The sequence below is a fragment of the Rattus norvegicus genome, chromosome X (assembly GCF_036323735.1).
Source record: "Rattus norvegicus strain BN/NHsdMcwi chromosome X, GRCr8, whole genome shotgun sequence".
NCBI lineage: Eukaryota > Metazoa > Chordata > Mammalia > Rodentia > Muridae > Rattus > Rattus norvegicus.
In genome coordinates, this window is record NC_086039.1 from 113,213,603 (window position 1) to 113,236,346 (window position 22,744).

Consider the following 22,744-nt stretch of genomic DNA (forward strand, 5'->3'; position numbering starts at 1 on the left):
ACTTCAGAACTATAAATTTGCTACTATTATAAATCATAATGAAAAATATCTAATATATGGTCGCCCTAGGTGCCAGGACCAACAAGTTGAGAACCACTGCACTAGAAGGATAGTTAGTTGGTGGACTTTTTAATCATTTCAACTTAAATTACAGAATCTCTTTTTTATTTATTAGATTTTATTGTGAATTGTGGTAATCTATTGCTTGTGAGTTTGACATTAGATAAAATGCTTATTGATTTTATGGCCTTGGGTTATTCATCTTTTTAAACTGCAGTGTTTGTTTTGGCCTAATAAGGTTAATGATTTCCACTGCTATAATTAGGTTCTTAGGTTTCTCTTCAGTACCTATATGTAAAAGTCTTGGGTCCCTTATGATAACTTTCTCTCCCTCTCCCTCTCTCTCTCTCCCTCCCCCCTCTCTCTGTTTGTTTGTGTGTGTTCTTTATCTTTTTCTACCAATCTTTTGTCTCTTACTATGAAGAGAGCAGTTTTACACCACTGTATACTCACAGCCTCAAAGCAATAAGACCAACATATCATGTACTTATATGTCCAAAATTATAATTCAAGTAAATCTCTTTTAATAAGGTTTTTCACGAACATATTTTTTACAGTGATGTCAAGCTAATATGCTCTTCTTGCAGATAGGAAACAAAAACTAAATGTGTATATATATATACATATATATACATCAGAATATATATATATATACATATATATATCATCAGAATAATGCCTTTCCAGAGAATAGACATGAAACAAGTACTGATCTCCTTGCACTAAATATTTTGACATTGTTTTGCAAGATAAGTTGAATATTAATTTGCTTTAAAATAAAAGCAAAAAAAATTTTCTGAACCCAATAGTAAATGTTGGCTTGGTATCAACACACTCTCTCTTCTGCAGCTTAAAGACAATTACTTTCTACTACCCTGGCTTAGCTTAGTGAAATATAAGCCAGGCCATTGAAAACAGAAATCAATATATCTGAGAATAGCAGCCTGTGCTGTTGTTCAATAACTGGATAACCATGGCAACTAGGTAGGACCCTTCCATTGTGATGACATCATCCTCAATACTGTGTATTACTGGCAGGGATCTCATACTCCCTGTATTTTTAGCCTAAATACTAAAGTGCTGTCACCATATTTCTGGTCCACTTAACAACTACTGGGCAATAAAAAGTCTTTGATTTTTACGGGATGCATATGGGAAAAAGGTTGCAAGCCATGACTCATCCTTGAATTCAAACCTCCCATCTATAGTTACTACTCTTTTCCTTCTGTCTTTGAGCAAATGAGTGGCTGGCAAGAGGCCAAATTGATGGGCTCTTTTTTTGTACTAAAAATAATCTGATTCTCAAGGCTTACTTCAAGCAGGTGGATTCACAATATTCCCTCCAGTAAAGTAAAAGCTTGAATGACTTGATTTATTACTTTCAAACAATTTCATTATGATTGATTGGTAGTTAATGGAGCAAAAAAAGGGACAAAGTGCACAGTAGAACATTTATGATTCTGGTCTAGTGAGTGCCTATATTCACAGTAAGCTTTCTGGTTTGGATAATATTTATCAAGTGGGAAGTGATTTCGTTAATGTGTTTGGATTTTCACTCTGACAGCTTAAAATTCAAACTTTCCCATTTCAGAATGCATGTACTTTTCCTTTCTGTTTCCTACCCCAAACCGTTTCTTGGAAGAAAACCAAGTAATACAGCTAAGACCCACTGAAAAGTATTTTATCATATATAATATCAAACTTAAATGAGTAGATACTTCAATTTTGCCTTTAAGAGTCACATGCTATCCTCTTCCACCAACTATTGTCAATAAACTCAGTCAAGGACACATTGAAAAATAACCACCATGGTCCAGAGTACATCTTCTACCCTTCTACCATATCATGAATATCTCTGTGTCTCTGTGTCTGTGTCTGTGTCTGTGTCTGTGTCTGTGTCTGTGTCTGTGTCTGTCTGTCTGTCTGTCTCTCTCTCTCTCTCTCTCTCTCTCTCTCTCTCTCTCAAATGTGAGTCAAACCTGAGCCTGCAGTTAACTCCATAAGGTAGTGGACACCATTGTCTTGGTCTGACAGTCTGTGCTATCTCTTCTAAGTCTAAGAATTCTATATTGCTTCTTAATGGCCACATTCTTTTAGTTTGAGCCCCAAACAAACCTCTCTCATTGACTTTATTGACAGGATTACTTTTTTAATAGGGAGCATAATATTGTATGGTCTGTAAAGAAAAAGTTCAAACAGAATATATAGTGTAGTTGAGTCTCAAATCTTAACTTTCCTTCTCAAATTAGACAATATTATTTTAGTGCTTGTGACACAAGCAAAATTGTTAATGCCAGTTCTGTCAATCAGTAAGTATAACTGCTATCAGAATTCTGTAAGGTATAGGCAAAGCCCCACAAAAATCTTGATCTGGCACACTACCTAGAAGGTCAACAGATTAGCTTTATTCTCTTTATCAAAAGAAGTGCCATTTCTGAGGTAAGAATTCTAACTTTGATCATGTTCTTTCATTGGGTCTTTAAATCTGAGAAAAATCACCACATGTGTATGGAGGAATATCAGTTCTCAAGAGGCTACTTGAAACAAGGCTGAAGAAAGAATTCATTTTGAAACTGGGAATTTGGAAACAGTTCCTTACAAGTGTTCATGTGGAGTCATGTGTCCCAGACTTACCAAATGTTTTCAGCAACTAAGAAAGCTATTGCTTTGGATACAGAAAGGAAATGGATTAAAGTAAGAGGAAAGCTTCGAAACAATGGAGACTACAAAGTTATCCATGGAGATGAGGGGGCCTCATGGGGCCCAGATCCTGCATGGAGACACATTAGCAGCTGATCCTTCTCAAAGAGTGGAGGCATTGTCTTCAGTGGTATATATCTGTTGACAAATTCCTTATGGAGTTGATACCTCTATAGCTATACCTATTCAGACAGACCTGGTAAAGTCATTGATTCCCCAAAATAAATAAATAAATAAATAAATAAATAACCCCCCAGCAAGAACAAAAATATGTTAATAGAAGGGGACTTTGGGAGAGGTTAAGAGAGTTAGGTAGAGATGAGGGAATAAGAGTGTGGAGTGGTAAGCATAACCAGAATGTACTATATATTTGTATAAAATTTTGAAAGAATATAATAATTTAAAATATAATTTAAAATGAAAAAGGCAAATTGTCTCAAGAGCCAAGGAGCAAAGAGAAATATTTGTGTAAACCAAATGGGTCTCTTAATGGTTTATTTTTGTCTAATTTCAGTAAACTGGTCCTGAGCACCTACCATTACAATATCATTTTTCTCAAATATGGTTTGCTGCTTCTTATTTTCTGTAGTCTAGATAAGTGAAGATGCCTTTGTTCTAATTTGTAAAATGGAGATAACACTACTTATTTTACAAGGTCACTATGAAGAATTAATGCCCTTTCTTTTCCTTGTGCGTGTGTGTGTGTGTGTGTGTGTGTGTGTGTGTGTGTGTGTTCCTTCAGGGAAACAAATAGGAAAATTAAAAATATTCAGACAGAAATAAGGGTCAACATCATATAAATCAGCAGTCATCCAGGGCTATGATATAAATAAAATAGCAAAACAGTACTGTGGTAGTTTGAATGAGAATGGCCCCTATAGGGTCATATGTTTGACTGTTTGGTTCCCTATTGATGATTACTTTAGGAGGGGTTAGGAGGTGTAGCCTTGTTGGAAGATGTATAATCATATAGTTACTGGAGAAGGGCTGTAAAATTTCAAAAGCTTGAACCATGCCCAATCTTTTTACCCCCGTCTTGTGTCTTGTGGATGAGCTGTAAGTTATCATAGGCTAATCATGCTTCCTACCATAAACAAAATGGACACACCATCTAAAACTGGAAACAAGCCTCCAATGAAATGCTTTCCTTTATAAGCTTCCTAGGTCTGGTGTCTTTATAGCAACAGAACAGTACTAAGAGAAGTAGTACGGTAGGCATGCTCAGCCCCTGCAAGTGTTCATAGTCTAATCCCTGGAAAGTGTCAGTGTGTTACCCTATATGAAAAGGGGATTTGTTTATGCAAATAACTTAAACATTTCGAAATGGAGGCATTATCCTGGATTATTATGGAGTCTGATTTAATTGGAACCATCCTCGTATAAAAAAAATCAAAGATAACAAACAAGAGAAGCAGAAGGTGGATTCCTGTAACCACTATCTTGACAGAGGAAGATACACTAAAAACAAGCCCTATGTGCATTCCTCCTTCAAATATCACGGAGCCTCAGGTTCCACGTTTTGCTCACACACGCGCGCTTTGTGTGTGTGTGTGTGTGCGCGCGTGTGTGTGTGTGTGTGTGTGTGTGTGTGTGTGTGTATCTGTCAGGCTGAATTTACTGAGAGGAGCCTAGCATAACTGTCCTCTGAAAGGCTCCATGAAACAGCTAACCTAAACAGATACAGAGACCCACAGTCAAACATTAGACAGACCTCAAGGAGTCTTGTGGACTAGTTGAGGGAAGGACTGAGGAACCAGGATGAGATAAGGACATCATAGAAAGACCAACAGCGTTAATTCACCTGGACCCTTGGGGGCTCCCAGAGACTAAGGGTTAAGGGTAGGGGCCGTGGTTGTGGTGGAAACTGGGAGGAGAGTAGGTCTGTGCTTGAAATGTTAAATAAATATATAAACAAGCAAACAAGTGCATGAATGAATAAATAAATAAATAAATAAATAAATAAATAAATAAATAAATGGGGAAAAACAGACTCTGGATACTGAAAATAATATCTAGGAAAAAGGTTTCTTCCCTACATCTTATAAGACGGAAGGAAAGAGCCCCTAAATTAAATGGCTTTTAGTACAATGGTCTTGTATTTCAGAATACTCTCATCTTCATTAGGGAGTATCTATAATTTGAGGCTAGATGACATGATTTTATTTATTTCTTACTTTATATTTTTATTTTACTTGCCATTGTTAATGTGAATTAATGCAGGTGCCCTTATGCTTCGTGTCCCTGTAGAGGTCAGAGGAAAATACTGTGGCATTGGTCTTATTCTTTCACTGGGTTCTGGGGATAAACCTTGAGCATTTGTACCCTCTGAGTAATCTTATTGGCCTATGACTTTACTTTAGAAAAAATGAAAAAGAGTCATCTTGCCTATGCTCATACCACCCTGAATGCGCCTGCCTGGTTTTGTCTGGAAAAAATTGTTTTGCTCTGTAAGAATTCACATTAGGGTCCTGGAAGGAAGTCTTTTCATGGTTTACAAGGCAGTGTCTGAATTAGTGGCCTGTAAGAGCAGAACAGATGGTTTCATATCTATTTTACTACTATAATTCACAGGGTACGTAACAGTCATACTTTTGTCATAGAATGTCTATGAGAAGCTGGCCAGTGACCTTCATCTTGATATCCCTTTAATCTGAGTGGCTTTTGAAGGGCAAGTTCATAAGAAAAGAATTGCATTCATTAGAGGGGCAGATGGCTACTAACTGCTAATTGGCAATTTCCTCAGGGCTTAGCTCCTGCACTATTTGAGTGGAAGTAGAATATAAGGGGGAAGGAAACAGATTTTTACCTCTAAATCTTTATAGCCTAATTGTTAATAGACCATCAAACATTAAAGTGAAATTGTTATGAGTATTTCTGTAATGGAGGTATGCAGTCTGCACACATTTCTATACATTTCTTATGAATATATTATACTATGAAACACTGTCTGCATCTTATTAAACAGCTCAGTACCTGGAATAGAAAAGGATACTTGCCGCATTATTTATCACTGAATAAAGAGCTATTTGATCAGACCATTAGATGCTGCCGAGTGAATACAGGTAAAGCCGAAATGAAGGATGTCCAAAAGCCATGATGTACTGAAGAAATATGTCATGTTATTCCATAATGAGGAAGGGGAGCCACTATAAAATGACCCCTTCAGAGAAAATTCTATTTCAGTAGTACGGTCTTTACCAGGAAATAAATGTGTCTTTGCTATCCATTGGGATATTTTAAAAATACTTGGATTCAGAAGATGAGAAGATTCACTGAGAAAAAAAGCACTCACTGTACAAGTCTGATGGTATGGGCTTGGATTTGGAAGACCTCATGTACACAGAGAAGTGGCAGAAACAAGAGATATGCTGGCTTCAAGCAAGGTGAACAGCAAAGTAAAGGTGGACTCCAGAAAGCTGTCCTCAGACTTCCATACATGTGCTGTGGTATGTGTATACTCCAAGTTATACACACACACACACACACACACACACACACACACACACACACACACACACACACACACACTGGTTTAAAAGACACATGCAGACACATGTATCAGATTATTGTATTTTACCCGTTAGTCAGTTTGCCTTCTGATGTATGTTTATTTCTGAGGAGGGACCTTCTGTATCTTGTAATTTTCTGAGCTTTCTGAGCCTTGAAAGTTTGTTAGCATTCTTTGTTTTATGAGCCTCCCTCTTCCCTCCAGGAGGACTGTTTTATTTTGGAGGTGTTTCACAACACCATAAATATTAAAGAGTACTATAGATAAAATATTTGTGAAGGGGGAAGATTTATTCCATAATTTTGAGGATTTTAGTCAATGGTCACTAGGACCAGTAGCTTTAAGCCTGTAGTAAAAACAAACACATGAACAAACACACAGGATAGCATAATATAATAAAGCAAAGTTGTTCAATCCAGAAGAGCTAGGAAGTAGAAACGGAGAGAGAATAAAGGAGAAAAGAGGTCTGGGAGCCCAATATCCCTGTCAAATGTACTTCCCCAATTACCTAGTTTCTTACCTCCAAAAATGCTCTGGTTTCCAGTAATGCTATAGTATGCTACCAAGCCTTTAACTGACAACATGTAAGAGGCATTTAAGTCTACACCAGAGGGACTGGAGATGTGGCTCAATGGTTAGGAGTATACAGTGCTCTTTGGATGCTCATGGATGTTTGCCTAACATCCATGTTGGGGAGCTCATGACTCCCTATAATTTCAGCTCGAGGGAAATCCTAGGTCTCTGGTGTCATGGATCCTTGCAGTGATGAGCAGATAACTTACACAGATACAAACACTGTGGGGTTTTACATGAAGGAATCTTCTAGAGATATATGTATTCGAACATTCGTTACCCTATTATGCCACTTGAGGAATAGAAGATTGTTGCATTAAGTGAGCCTTCCAAGTACAAGAACAACAAAAACCAAAAAGTTAGTAACAGCAACAAATCAGTTCCCACAAGTTCCAGAAGAAACAGACAAGGAAATTAAGGTTGTCAACGGAAGTCCCCAATTATGCTTCTTTTCCACATCTAATCTTCCCTGGGCTGAATTTTACAAGGATAAACGTTTAGATTTCCTTTCCCACTGTAGTCTGAGTTTCAATCTTCCCATCTGCAATGGAGCAGTACACTGTTACCTTCACCTTTTCCAGGATGGTATTAAGAGACCCAAACGAAAGCTGAATAAACACTCTCTCTCCTACTTATAAACCATGTGTAAACATCACAACACTCTTTTGGGATAAAGAGTGTCAAATAGCATCTGTGACAGTGGATCTCAATCTGTGGGCCATGACCTCTTAGGGTATCAAGTGACACCATCACAGAGGCCACCTAAGACCATCAGAAAGCACACATTTATATTACAATTCATAATATATCAAAGTTACAGTTAAGGACGCCTTAGTCTATAATTATTGCATTTAACACGACCTACAACATAGAGCATTGTGTAATTTTCATTGGTTGTCTCTGTAATCAAAAAGTATTTTAATAAAAATAGAACAAAGAAAACCGTAACTTGATGTACATAAGATCATTAGCAGCTAATAATACTGAGAAGACTCAGATGCTGCAATTATCTAGTAAGGATTTAAAAGTAGCAAGCATAAGAAAGTGATTCAATCAGCAATAACAAAAATATACCTCAGCAAAGAAATATAAAATATAAAGCAGTTACATAATAGACTGCATGATTTTGAAAGAGTGAGGGCCATGAGAAGAACAGAAATGATGTAATGCAAAACACATATATGGAGTTCTCAAAAAAATGTAAATTATAAAAAGAATCAGTGAAATATTTGGAATTGCACAGTCTAAGAGAAAATGCACTGAGAAATAATTAAGATGAATGGAATCACATGGGTGATGAACAGTAACAAAGGATCTCATGTTCCTTTTGTCAAAAGGCTTGAAAGGAGATGAGAGAGAGAGTTGGGTCTGAAAAACATTAACTGATGAAACAGAATGTAAAACCCTCCCAGGTGGGGCGGAATACACATGCCTAGAAAATAAAGAAACTCTACTCTATACAGAGGAATGGAATTAGATCAATCTCTCTTATTCTGCACAAAAATACTTAAAGATCTCAGTATATAAGTCATGCAATGCTGAAATGACTAGAAAAATACATTTGAAAATATATATTTATGCAAATCCATCTAAAAGAACACCACTAGCACATGAAATTGAATTAAAAGCTACCAGAAAAACTGCATAGAATTTCTTTATAACCAAGGAGATGATCAGCAAATTGAAGGGAAAACATAGAGTGGAAGAAAAATCTTTGCCAACTATATATGCCAGATAGAGGATTGATACCTAGAATATATAACGGACTGCAGAACTTCAATGAAGAAACATCCTCTGTTAGATTTAACTGTTAATTTGATAGCCTAGAGTTAGCTGAAAAGGGACTCGTTGTAGGATTCTGAGATCAGATTGACCTGCCAACATGTCTTTGGGGGAGCTGTCTTGAATGTTGATTGATACAGAATGGACTAGCCCATTCCTTGGACAGATGGTCCTCGCCTTCATCTGAAAGCATGAGCGTGAAAACAAGCCAGCAAGTAGCATTCTTTCATGGTTTCTGCTCTAAGTTCTCACTTAAGTTTCTGCCCTGACATGCTATTGCTGTAAGCCAAATAACCTCTTTCCTTTCCGAGAGCTGTTTCTTGTCAGGGAGTTTTATTACAGTAACAGAAAGGGAACTAGAATATCATCTAATCAATAAATACGTTAATGAACTGATAGGCAATTCTCAAAAGACAAGTTACCAATAAATGTTTCTGAAAAAATGGGCCCTGGAGAAGATAGCTCTGTAGTTGAGTTGGTGTTACTTTGGTTCCCAGTACCTTACTTGGAGATCTGACATCCTTTTCTGTCCTTTTCAGGCATGTATATGCACATACAAAATCTATCTATCTATCCATCCATCTATCTATCTATCTATCTATCTATCTATCTATCTATCTATCTATCTATCTATCTATGTGTAAAATCAAATTATTTTAAAGTCTTAAATATTTTAGAATATATTCAACAGTTTAGCAATGAACAGAATGCCACTTAGGACTATTTTAAGATCACATCTAAACTAAGTCAGAATAGCTATCATGAGGAATATAAATGACAACAGATGTTGGGGAGAGTGAGGGGAAAGAGAATGAGTTATTTGCTGCTGCTGGGGATGTAAATTTTGTGAAGCCACTATGGAAATCTGAATTAATAGTCTTCCCAAAGTCTGAATTAGAACTAACCTTTAACCCGGCTTTATCATTCTTGGGTATACACCTCTAGACATGTAACTTAGCATACAAGAGAACACTTGTATGTCCATGTGTGTTACAGCTCTATTCCCAATAGTCAGGAAATGGTGCCAGTTCAGTGTTCATTAACCTGAGAACACATATTTGTTTAATGATACTTATTAAACATGTAGTCCATATACACAATGCACTTTCATTAAGTTATAAAGTACAACAAACGAAATCATGACATTTAAAGAAAAAAGGATGAGGATTAGAATGTATTTTGTTCATTGTAATACGTCAGACTCAAAAAGAAAATGATTATGTTTCCCTTATGAAGTGAAGAGATTAATGGAACCCTGTAACATAAATCAGAGGTTGGTAAGAAGAAGGACCAGTAAAGAGATGAAAGGCAATGGGGGAAGCAGGGGCATGGGGAACCAATTAGAAAATGTCCCAATCAATGATAGGTGGTAGTGGCACATACCTCTAATAACCAGCACTCAGGAAGTAGAGGCAGGTAAATCTCTGAATTTGAGGCCAGCCTGGTCTACAGAGTGGGTTTTAGGACAGCCAGGTCTATACAGGAAAACCTTGTCTTGAAACCCCAGTCCTTACAAAAAGAGAAAAGGAAGTAAAATGAGAGAGTATATGATAATAAACCCAGTTAGTTTATATGCTAACTTAAAATATTCATCAAAAATTAGAGGCACCTATAAAAAGGTTTTAAAAAACCTTAAAATTAAAAGTCAATGCTAATACATAATTATTGACAAAAAGAATCTGTGTGACCCCCAAACATGGTTAATACAAAGAAACTCATAATAATATCTCATAATAATCAGAGTTCTGAAAAATAAGCAAAAAGAAGGTTTTGAAAGAAGCCAGAGCACAAAAGCAAACTATTTATAGTCTCTTAGTCAGAGTTCCTTAGAGGAACAGGAGAAACGGAATAATATATATTATAAAAGTTGAAGACAAATGTCATATGAGACATGAAAATGGAGAAGAGGCTACTGGAGGTGAGAGGGCAGAAGGGAAGGAGGGGGAAAGGGGAAGAAGTGGGTGCAGGAAACAAAACAGGTTGTTTTAAAAATGTCACAAAACCTAACTTTTTAGAAGCTGATAAAAATCAATATGTTTGCATGGTAAGCACTGGCCATCTGTGTGCCGGAGAGGCTGAGAACACAGTAGTTGCTCAGTCCGTGAGGATGAATGCCTCAGCAATCCCCGGTGTGGTGCTGCGAGCCTGGAAGATTTCTGGAGAGATGCTGGTCTTTGGTCCACACTGGAAGACTGAAGAAGCTGGATTCTTATGACAGTTAAGGGTGGAATTGGTAATGGCAGTAGTAATAACAGAATAGACACACGCAACAGCAAGAAGTTATCTTACTTTGGGTAAACAACTTATAGGAAGGAGAATTTATTTTGGCCTTACTGCTGCGGAGTGATAAAGAGTCCATAACTATCACAACAGGGATATATTGCCACAAGAACCAGGCATGAGAGCAGGAGTAGGTAAGAGCTTGCAGCTTGCACCACAGGCAAGAAACAGGGTGCAAACTTAAAATAGTCTTTTGAGTTCTCAAAACCTACTTACAGGGTCATACTTCTGAGCAAATCCGAACCTCCAAAGCCTCCCCAAACAGAGCCACTACCTGGGGTTGAAGTATGCAAATGCCAAAGACAATAGGGGACAGTTTTCATTCAAGCTACCATATTCTGTTCCTTTTATTACAAGTATTCTCATGGCCAAATCAAAATGTGAAATGCATACAGTACAACTTCAAAAGATCTCATAGTATTTCAGTCCCAACACTATTGAAATATCCGAAGTCTAATGTCTCTTCTAAGACTCAAGGCATTCTCTTTATTGTAACCCCCTGTAAAAACAAAATGCAAATTACATACTTCTAATATACAACTGTACAGAATTTGTACTGGACTAAGCAAGACTGATGCCCAGCAGGACAAACTCCTACTCCTGTAGTTTCATGTTTGATGTAAAAGACTTACATGGTTCTGTACCTCCAGCTTTTCTGTTTGCAAGATCTCTGTCTCTTTTGGTCTCCCTATCTATTCCTCTCTCTCTCTCTCTCTCTCTCTCTCTCTCTCTCTCTCTCTCTCTCTCTCTCTCTGACTCTTTCATTCCTAGTCTATGGGTGTCCTTGGCAGATATCCCATAACTCTGGCATCTCCAACATCTTGGAGTCTCTACGATAAGTCAGACTTCATTCTTCATTTCAACAGTTTCATGTAATGACCTCTTAGGAGTCTCTGTGAAGAGAGTGCTATGCCACATGCCTGACCTCAGTGACTCTCTGCATCCTTTATATCACTCATGAGTCTAAAACCAGTACCATGAGTATAGCATTTCCAAGTTTGGCTTCCCACTTAAAATGGACATTGGCTCTACCCCTTAAGTCACAATTACAGTAGCTTTTGTTTATTGTTACTGTCTAGGAGCCAGATTTTTTAGGCCTTTTCCATTCACAAGTTAGAACCTTATCTTAGTGGGTTCTTTTTTTTTTTTATTAACTTGAGTATTTCTTATATACATTTCGAGTGTTATTCCCTTTCCTGGTTTCCGGGCAAACATCGCCCTCCCCCCTCCCCTTCCTTATGGGTGTTCCCCTCCCAACCCTCCTCCCATTGCCGCCCTCCCCCCACCAGTCTAGTTCACTGGGGGTTCAGTCTTAGCAGGACCCAGGGCTTCCCCTTCCACTGGTGCTCTTACTAGGATATTCATTGCTACCTATGAGGTCAGAGTCCAGGGTCAGTCCATGTATAGTCTTTGGGTAGGGGCTTAGTCCCTGGAAGCTCTGGTTGCTTGGCATTGTTGTACATATGGGGTCTCGAGCCCCTTCAAGCTCTTCCAGTTCTTTCTCTGATTCCTTCAACGGGGGTCCTATTCTCAGTTCAGTGGTTTGCTGCTGGCATTAGCCTCTGTGTTTGCTGTATTCTGGCTGTGTCTCTCAGGAGTGATCTACATCCGGTTCCTGTCGGTCTGCACTTCTTTGCTTCATCCATCTTGTCTAATTGGGTGGCTGTATATGTATGGGCCACATGTGGGGCAGGCTCTGAATGGGTGTTCCTTCAGTCTCTGTTTTAATGTTTGCCTCTCTCTTACCTGCCAAGGGTATTCTTGTTCCCCTTTTAAAGAAGGAGTGAAGCATTCACATTTTGATCATCCGTCTTGAGTTTCATTTGTTCTAGGCATCTAGGGTAATTCAAGCATTTGGGCTAATAGCCACTTATCAATGAGTGCATACCATGTATGTCTTTCTGTGATTGGGTTAGCTCACTCAGGATGATGTTTTCCAGTTCCAACCATTTGCCTACGAATTTCATAAAGTCGTTGTTTTTGATAGCTGAGTAATATTCCATTGTGTAGGTGTACCACATTTTCTGTATCCATTCCTCTGTTGAAGGGCATCTGGGTTCTTTCCAGCTTCTGGCTATTATAAATAAGGCTGCAATGAACATAGTGGCACACGTGTCTTTTTTATATGTTGGGGCATCTTTTGGGTATATGCCCAAGAGAGGTATAGCTGGATCCTCAGGCAGTTCAATGTCCAATTTTCTGAGGATCCTCCAGACTGATTTCCAGAATGGTTGTACCAGTATGCAATCCCACCAACAATGGCGGAGTGTTCCTCTTCCTCCACATCCTCGCCAGCATCTGTTGTCCCCTGAGTTTTTGATCTTAGCCATTCTCACTGGTGTGAGGTGAAATCTCAGGGTTGTTTTGATTTGCATTTCCCTTATGACTAAAGATGTTGAACATTTCTTTAGGTGTTTCTCAGCCATTCGGCATTCCTCAGCTGTGAATTCTTTGTTTAGCTCTGAACCCCATTTTTTAATAGGGTCATTTGTTTCCCTGCGGTCTAACTTCTTGAGTTCTTTGTATATTTTGGATATAAGGCCTCTATCTGTTGTAGGATTGGTAAAGATCTTTTCCCAATCTGTTGGTTGCCGTTTTGTCCTAACCACAGTGTCCTTTGCCTTACAGAAGCTTTGCAGTTTTATGAGATCCCATTTGTCAATTCTTGATCTTAGAGCGTAAGCCATTGGTGTTTTGTTCAGGAAATTTTTTCCAGTGCCCATGTGTTCCAGATGCTGCCCTAGTTTTTCTTCTATTAGTTTCAGTGTGTCTGGTTTGATGTGGAGGTCCTTGATCCACTTGGACTTAAGCTTTGTACAGGGTGATAAGCATGGGTCGATCTGCATTCTTCTACATGTTGACCTCCAGTTGAACCAGCACCATTTGCTGAAAATGCTATCTTTTTTCCATTTGATGGTTTTGGCTCCTTTGTCAAAAATCAAGTGACCATAGGTGTGTGGGTTCATTTTTGGGTCTTCAATTCTATTCCATTGGTCTATCTGTCTGTCTCTGTACCAATACCATGCAGTTTTTTTTCCTAAGGTAACTTAAAAAAGAAAGCATTTATGTTGGGGCTTATGGTTTGAGAGGATAGATTTCATGACCATGTGAGGAGCATGGCAACGTGCAAGCAGAGATGATGCTAGAGCAGTACAGAGCTTACATCTTGCTATACAAGTATGAGAAGTATGAGGTAGGCAGATAGATAGATAGATAGATAGATAGATAGATAGATAGATAGAGAAGGGGTCAGAATTGCATGTGGTCCACTTATTTTGATAAAATTATCAACCACATATAAGGAGCCAAATATTAACATGTTTCTCATCTGAAGCCTTAGAAGTCATAAAGAACAGGACAAAACCAAATGTAAACACCATATTTTATAAGCAATAGAAATGTCATTCAAAAGTAAAAGGGAGGTCTATGGGTTCTGTGTAGTGGTACAATAATACTCAGTATTGCTAAGGAGGGGAGCATGGAAGAAGCGGAGACAGGCAAGAAAGACAGTATCTTCCTCCTTGTCATGCCTACATAAAGATAAATAATTCTTCAGATAGAAATGGAGTAACAACTACCAGAAACCCAAGGGGACTTGTGAAAGGATACATGGGGATCAGCAAAACAGAATGCAGATATAATCACTAACCTCCTTGATGGATTTAAGCACAATCTAAATGAAAATCACAGAATCACTTTATTTAGTGCTCAAAGTGTCAAGAAAAAAATAATTTGATTGTTTATGTTTAAAATGTGAAAATTCATAAAGGTAAAATAAAATCTTACTTTATTGAATCTGACTTAACATTGGTAAATGAATATAGTATTTATCATATCTGTGTCTTTAATATGTCAACTATGTATATTTCTACACAGTAATAAACAGGAAACTATTTAAAGCCATGCACCAATATAAAATATAAAAATTTAAATAAGAAAAGGAAGAACAAAGTTAAAGAAAAAGAAATTGAATACACTAAAATGTATTTCTATCAAATAATGAACTAACCCAAATGAAGGCATGAAATGAAAGAGGAAGGAACAATGCAAGTAACAGAATTATGCACTTCAGACCTGCTCATTTTTATTATTACTGCAAATAGAAATTATCTAAATATAACATTTAGAAAACCTAGATTTAAATCACCGCCAAAAGTATGCATTAATGATTATTCCCTTATTCAGCCCTCACCAGACAGCTAGCAACTACTAATTGATTGTTTCTCTCCATGGGCTTGCCTACTTTGGGTATTTTACATGAATGAAATTCTGCAATACGTATCCCACCATGAATTTTTTTTCAATTTTGCATTATGTTTATGAGGTTTACCCAGGTGTCACACCCCTTAGTCTTAAACTCTACCTTAACAGGATAAACACAATGGGAAGTAACTGTAATGGGGTCATTATATGTTTCTTAAAAAAAAACATGTTTATCAAAACTAAATTTTGGAGGTAAATCCAGTTATTTATATTTTAGATGAGGAAAAAGAAACTCAGAAAGATTCAATAATTTGCTCAACATATCATAACTAGGACTTGATTGAGCCAAAAATTAAACTTAGGTCTGATGCCAAAGCTCATGTTCTTCTCACTACGCTTCATTTCAATTTACTGTCCAAAATAGAGTGGAACTGCTCCAGAAGACAATTTGGAATCTTCCCAATGACTAGTGATAATTATTTTTTGGCCAGAGCAGTAATATTTGAAGGTGCTATTGGCTTTAACTTAAGTTGGTTGTTTTGAGAACCGGAAGAACTGACTGCCTCCAACCATGAAAACTGCCCTAATAAAACCGTACCTCTCACACTTTTCAATTATTGCCAAACCTGTTGTTATATTTAAACAGTTTTGGCCCACAATTTTCTCAGTATACAACAAACAGATAAGTGTCTATAAACTCTTCAGGTTTTAGGTGCAAGTAGAATGGTTACATTATATTAAAGTTGGCTGTGACTTATCAAGGATTTCATGCTTAATCAACACAAATGAAATAAGAATCTATAATTACTTCTGAGAAGAACATGTATATGCCCAGAGAAACGTAATGTTTCATCCTGGAGATTCTAAAGTCTCCTTTTAAACATCTATTTTTTTTACTGGTAAAAAGAACATGTTAAATTTTCTTCTCAGATACTTGAGAGCACAAAATCTGTTGAACAAATAATATGCATTTGCAAAAAGCAGCTTAGCCAACCAGAGTTTCAGTGGATGATTTCATATTCTTAGATCATCAGATAGTGTAAGCCATCCAGGTAATTTACTCTTTTGAATCAAAACAAAATTGTCTCTTCTAGCCCCTACAAACTATTTTTCTTGTTTAAAATGTTGCCTAACAATAGCTTTCTCCCTTCAACTTTCAAGTTTTACACCATCTGTTAAGAGAGTGCCTATTTTGAATGCAGTGCCTTATGCACCCTAACATCCTTATAGTGTCTACAGGAGCCAAATTATTTGGAAAATGGATCCCGACCCTAGGAAAGGAAAAGAAGTAAGGTCGACTAGAGACTTTTTGTATTTCTATAAAGTTCTCTTCCATGACAACCTAACCAGACCTTCACGGTTCATCCTTTCAATTCTACTACTATGAGCATCCTTTCCAGACTAAGTTGCTGTTTGATTTTAAGCCAGAACTCAATATTACATCAAGTGGATAGTGAGAAAAATATGAAAGTTTGAAGGAAGCCTAGCCCATTAGTAAACTTTGTAAGTGGGTTGAGGAAAATGCACGATGTTAGCATCTTGTTAGATCTTGTTATGGCCACCTGGTAGAGAAAACAGGAAGCACTGAGAGGTAACAAACATTGGATTGTATTGATACCAATTAATAAAGGTTTAGAGGGACAGGAATAGAGGGCAATATATGAGCAAGTCCACAGATTACTGTTTGAAATGGATGTTCATTTATCTTGATCAAAATTTAGTGATACAGCCTAGCAAGAGTCAGCCAGGACTCATCCTTAGCTTGAGTCAGCAGGAGGGACCCAAAGGGACACCAGGAGAGGTTCTGTGCCATGTCTCTCTCAAGGAAGCAAAGATCCCTGAGGAGGGAAGCCCAGAAGCATTGCACAGCTAACTGTATCAGCAAGGCAAGCTCTGTCTATATCACCCCATGGAGTCCTATTTACACCTTCCATACGTCCCTGTGCTCCATGTACTTTCTCAGCATGGTTCTTGCCAGAGCCCTGGTCTTGCCTCAGCACATGTCTTGCCTCAACCTGTGCATCCAATCAGCCCTAGTCTTTGGACGTGACAACACACTACAGCATACCGCCAGAAGTTCTTTGGGGTGCTTCTCACTATGGAGTCCTAACAAATGTAGCTCAACTATGCAATGTGAGGGGGATCAATACATGCATGTCATTAGCAAAGAGTCTTTCATCACATGTTCTTTCACGTGCTTGCTTTAACAGAACATCCTCGCTCTTGTGCCTGCTTCAGCAAAACATTCCTTCATGGTTATGCCTTAGCCTTTCACACCTGTGTCCACTTTAAGGAAATGTTCCTTCACATGTTTGCCCTGTCATCATCCAACTGACTTTCCAAAGAACCCTTAAGTTTCTACTGTGTGTGTGTGTGTGTGTGTGTGTGTGTGTGTGTGTGTGTGTGCGCGCACGCGCGAGCACGCACGAATGAATATATGCACGTGTATGAAAGTGCCTTTGGAGTCCAGAAGCAGGCATCCAATCCTGAGGAGTTTGAGTTATGGACAATTGTGAGCCACTTGACATGGGTTTTAAAAATCAAACTCTGGTCTTCTGAAAGAACACTAGGCACTCTTAACTACTGAACCATATCTCCAGTCCCTGTCCAAAGGATTTGCATGCTAAAGGTATAATCATTCTAATTTTAAAACTACTATCAAACCTTATGAACATGAGCTACAATGGTGAATGGAAAGCAAGTTTCAACTGCAGAACACCAGAAGAGCCATTCTTGAGCCGTCTGATCCCTTTGTGGGTTAATTTGGGAGAAACATCTTTAAACTACCAACTTCTGCCATCCTCATTAACAAAAACATAAACATAACAAAGTAAAATTGAGGTAAAATGAACCTATTTAAGGTAAAGTGACGCGTGTCCTTTTACTCTGAAACAAATTGTTACAGTAACCACTGAGCCATCTCATCTCTTCAGTTCCATTCTTTCCTGTATTTTTTTTAACTATTTACCCCTTTCTTACAATTCACTTTTTTTCTCAGTGGCCAAGTATACTAACAGTCTTTCGATAAAGTAAAAGAAAGTAATAGAAACAACTTCTTGTGACTTGGGAGATAGCTCAGTCAGTAAAGTGCTTAACTTGCAAGCACAAGGACCAGGGTTTGATCCCGGGAATTCACTTCAAAAACAAAACAAAAATCTAGTCATGATGGTGCTAATCACAGCAGCACTGAGTAAGCAGAGATAATCAGGTCCTTGGGGCTTGCTAACCAGCCAGTCTAGCCTACTTACTGAGCTCTAGGTCAGTGAGATATGTCTCAGATAAAAAGATACATGGCACCCGAGGAATGACACCCGAAGTTGTCCTCTGGTCACCACATTCATGTGAACCTTCACACATATGAATAGACACATGCGTGCACACATGTATACATACATATATACATACTAAACCGTTCTTGTTAATGTGTAAGCTTTTCCTTTACATAAAATCAAGTACTAACAATCTAACAAGTACTGATGACTATGATAACTTTTCTTTGACTCATACCTTCTAATGCCAGGTTGATTACTGAAATAAAACAGCATTTCATGCAGAATTGTGGAGCCTAGACACAACTGATCTATCACAAGACTCCTGCATCTAAGACTCATGGATCATTGTGGAAAAGGGAGCAGAGAGTTTGAACAGAGCGTCTGGGGTGAGAGTATGTATGTGTTCCAGGGTTGACAGAAGCTACACTCATAAAGTCTCATCAACATGACTTCCCAAACATGAGCCAAAAATGTTTGACCCCAATGGACATCCCAAAGTTTACAGGGAAAAGCCCAAAAGACCTCAACCCGGCACAAAGACCTACAGGTATCTAAGGAATGCTGAGTGTGAGAGACGTAGTCCTTCCCAAGGAAGAGCACACTGATTGGTCATTCAATATCCATCAGTCAGCCCTGAGAACACACACACACACACACACACACACACACACACACACACACACACACACCATTTTACAGGCTGAGAAGGATATATTTATTTATTTAAACATACAAACACACACAGCAACAATTGATGAAAAATGAGGTCCTGAATTTGAAAGAGAGTGAAAAGAGGTTCATGAGAGAATTTGGAGGGAGGAAAGAGAGGAAGGAAATGATGTAATTATTGTATAATCTCTAAAATAGTTTCAACTTGGAAGATAGAGTTTATTATAAATAAGAGAGACTTGTACATATGTAAGTGTAATTTGGGAAATGTAGCTTTAGAAAACCAAACATTCCAAACTAAATAACTTCATCTTTAAAATGCCATGAGTTTCCTGCCCCTAGAGGCATTGCAGGGGGGACTGCTATGTCACATGTGCTTCAGTAGGAAGCAACAAGGAGAAAGGGTATGCCTACTTTCAACATCCTGACCTATGAACATCTGAATGATTAGTACCCTAATATTCCCTATAAATAAATAAATAAATAAATAAATAAATAAATAAATAAATAAAGCACACCTAAGAAGATCACCAATCTGGTACCTAGCAGGTCTGAATGGGTTCCAAAGAGGGGGAAGTAAGCTGGAGACTAGAAGAGCCTTGCCTGGGACCATGGCCTCCTAGGGAAGTGAGCCTGTGACAGATGACCTGCTAAAGGTGAGCTGACTCCTGTGCAGTGCCATGGATGAGGAAGTGATACCCTCCTACTGCCTTGCCTCTCACCCCCTGTGACAGACAGTATACCAGGCCCTGTGGTCATGAAGGCAGGGAAGTTGGCCCTGCCTCTTACCCCCTACAGTACTTGGAGGAAACGGGCGCTATACTTTGTCTGGGCAGCATAGTAGAGCTGACCCTGGTGGATGGGGAGTGGATGGGTTTGTGGTGCAGGTGAGCTGTCCTCAAGGGTGTGAGTACAAAAGAGGTAGCCTTGCCACTTGTCTGTCATGGAGTGACATGGGTAAGGGAAAGATGCCCTCCCCCCATCTCTTGTCCCTTGCCACTTACAACAGGCAGGAGAGCTGGCTTCCAGATCATCGGTCAGGAGAGCTATTACTATAACTTGCCTAGGCAACAGAGTAAAGCTGGCCCTAATTGCATGGGTTCCCAGCGAATGGCCCCAACGATATGACAGCAGGAGAGCCTGCCATTTGACCAGCTCAGATACCTCTCAGGCTCAGAGCCAGGACTTTGAATAGGCCTGCCCCAACTTCTACCCCATCGATGAACTTCTTGAATATATGAAAAGGCTGGTCTTACTGATCCAAAACAACAAGAATATCATGACACAGGGCTACAAAAGGATATGCAAAAAGTGTCCCTGTGAGGTTCCCATAATGACAGAGTAGCAGAAGCCTTGTGTCAGAACAAGGCTTTGTTTACAATGAACGTTTGCAAGAAAAGAAGTGTGGACAAAACAGTATATTGTGTAACACACTGTGATACAATATAGCTTCTACAATGAGATATTTTATTCTCTGTGGGGAGGGGGATTGCAAAGTTGGAGGGTTGGTATAAGGACAGGGGAAGATGAGTGAGATTGGGGTGCATGGTGTGAACTTAACAAAGAGCCAATAAAACATTTTAAAAATACCATAAGCTTTGTAAACTGTGTGTACTGTAAGTTTTCTGCTGGTCCAGTGCTGTAGTTTCACAAAGCTGATATCAGAGCCCCTACTAGGCTAGACTCTGTACTGTGACAACTGTTCTGGTAATTTCTCTTTTTTTTCATTGCTTCTACTACAGTTTTTTCTTAATCCTGCTGTTAAAGTGGCTTTTAGAAATTATAATTCTTTCACAGGTTGGAAAAGACAGATGCACAGAAAACCCAAGTTGGATGAACTTAGCTTAAACCCCCCTTTTAAATGGTTGTGTCAACACCAGAGGTGGAAAACAGTGTGTTTGGGAACCTTTTCCTCCTACTCAGTTGCCTCGTCCAGCTGTGATATAAGGATTTGTGCCCAGTCTTATTGTATCTTGTTAGGTAATATTCAGTGGATACCCCTGGGAGTATCTCTTTTGTTTCTGTTTACTTTTTGAAAGGAAACAGAGAGGTTGGTCTCAGGGGAGAGAGGATGTAGAAAGAGAATCTGGAAGGAGTGGGAGGGGGCAACTCTTGTCAGGATGAATAAAATTAAAAAACAAAACAACCCCCCCAAAACATATAGCTACTCTATGAATGCTGGCAAGTTACTTCCTCCTGTGAACCATTTCAATGTAATCTTCTTGCTTTAATGTTGCTCCCAGCTGAGCAACTCTGATGTTGAGTTATTCCAGACATGATCTGTAATAATAGGCACCAAAGTTGTGAGCCATGCATAGGATTTTAATGAAAAGTCTGTCCTTCTTTTATGCCCTGTGAAGTGCAAAGAAGAGGAGACACATGGGACCCTGTGATTAAGGCATATGTCAAGATCCCTAGTTTGTACCTGTCAAACGATTGGACTATTTGAGCTGTTTACCCTATGAATTGACTTTGGCACCTTCTCAGAGAGAAGTCAAAGAAGTGCCTGTCTGGGAAGAGATGTGTCTATTGCAAGCTGTTTGCACCATTTCATTGAGCTCATTTCTATTCCTTCTTTAGCAAATCATTGGTGTGACTTGCCCACACAAACAGAAAGAAGCAGCTTCAATTAAAACTATAAAGGGATGCTCACTAAGAAATTCACAACAGAAGTCCATCCAGGAACACCCTAGAAAACATATTCATCTTTATGCTTTGCTTCCTTGATTTTACTTGGACCTAATCTACCCAATCCAGAAGTGCCACTTTTGCTGCAATCATAGACCTATGGGAAAACTTACAGAGATGAAGTTCATTTTATTCTGAGCTGCTTTTCATTCTGTACTCATAGAAATGTGATGCAGGCCTTGGCATCCAATATCTCATTTCCATCACTTTAGAATTGAGACCAACCACACTGACCTCTAATTCCAAGGTATCTGTTCTCAAAGATTTTCTTCTTGACTGAGGTTTAGTGAAACTCTTCTGCACTGTCCTTGGTTAAGTCCCTATCTGGCATTTAGACGTTGAAATCCAGTTTTAGTGAAGAATTTTACAATGTGATCTCCCTAGTGTTCTTGTCTTTCATTGTTGCAATCTAAATCCTTCACCCACCTTCATAAAGGTTTCTATTCGGTGAGTTTCATGAGAATCTCCCTACCTTCAAGATGGCTCTTAGAGAGCCTTCTGGTTTCTGTCTGTGCCCAGAGCTGACCCTGTGCCACCACTCTCTGAACCCAGATCCCAACAGGAGAGTGCTGGTCTCCCAAGAGTGCTGAAACAGGGAATTACAGGAAGGTCAAGCAACTGTCAGAGACAGCAAGACCAGCTAACACCAGAGATAACCAGATAGTGAGCAGTAAGTTTAAGAACCTAAGCAACAGAAACCAAGGGCATTTGGCATCATCAGAACCCAGTTCTCCCACCACAGCAAGACAGAGATACCACCAACACAACCAGAAAATCTAGATTCTGATATAAAAATCAAATCTCACAATGATATTAGAGGACTTTAAGAAGGACATAAATAACTCCCTTAAAGAAATACAAGACAACTTAGGTAAACAGGTAGAAGCCCTTAAAAAGGAAACACAGAATTAAAGGAAACTACTAACAAACAGGTGAAGGAATTGAACAAAACCAAACCATCCAGGATTTAAAAATGGAAATAGAAACAATAAAGAAATCACAAAGGGAG

At 38.7% G+C, this 22,744-nt stretch overlaps 1 protein-coding gene and 1 non-coding gene across 27 annotated transcripts in view; both read left to right on the forward strand.

The window, feature by feature from the left end:
• The window catches only part of Rtl4 (retrotransposon Gag like 4), a 410,686-nt gene that overhangs the window by 185,906 nt on the left and 202,036 nt on the right, over positions 1–22,744 (forward strand). The gene's annotated exons all lie outside the window — the stretch shown is intronic.
• On the forward strand, positions 19,379–19,510 carry LOC120099495 (small nucleolar RNA SNORA17). The gene has a single exon (XR_005498664.1). It is a non-coding gene; the product is annotated as a small nucleolar RNA SNORA17 (small nucleolar RNA).